Below are 349 nucleotides of genomic sequence, written 5' to 3'. Positions count from 1 at the left end.
ACCTGGGTGACGAGCACCGCAGGGCGGCAGAGCCATCGCGCTTGTCCGGGTGGCAGAGGAGGACCAGACTATTCACAAATAGCGGCCCAACGACTCCCAGAGCCGGTCGTGCGGCAGGCGAGGTCTGCTCTCATCACAAGAGGCTTTAGGGAGTGCTCAGGCAACGGTCAGCCCGCAGCCTTCTTGGCAACACCCAAGGGAACCAGGCCACTCGCGTCTCTCGCCTTCATTTTGGACACGAGCGCCTGTGGAGGGACGGCCGGAGTCAACGTGGGGTTTGCCCGCCCTCCAATAGTGTCAAAAGACCGCCGCACAAGTCTCTGACTGACTCTTAGAACAGACAGAAAGA

The sequence above is a fragment of the Chiloscyllium punctatum genome, unplaced genomic scaffold (genome assembly GCF_047496795.1).
Source record: "Chiloscyllium punctatum isolate Juve2018m unplaced genomic scaffold, sChiPun1.3 scaffold_442, whole genome shotgun sequence".
Taxonomy (NCBI): Eukaryota; Metazoa; Chordata; class Chondrichthyes; order Orectolobiformes; family Hemiscylliidae; genus Chiloscyllium; species Chiloscyllium punctatum.
Note: the sequence above shows the minus strand (reverse complement) of the source record.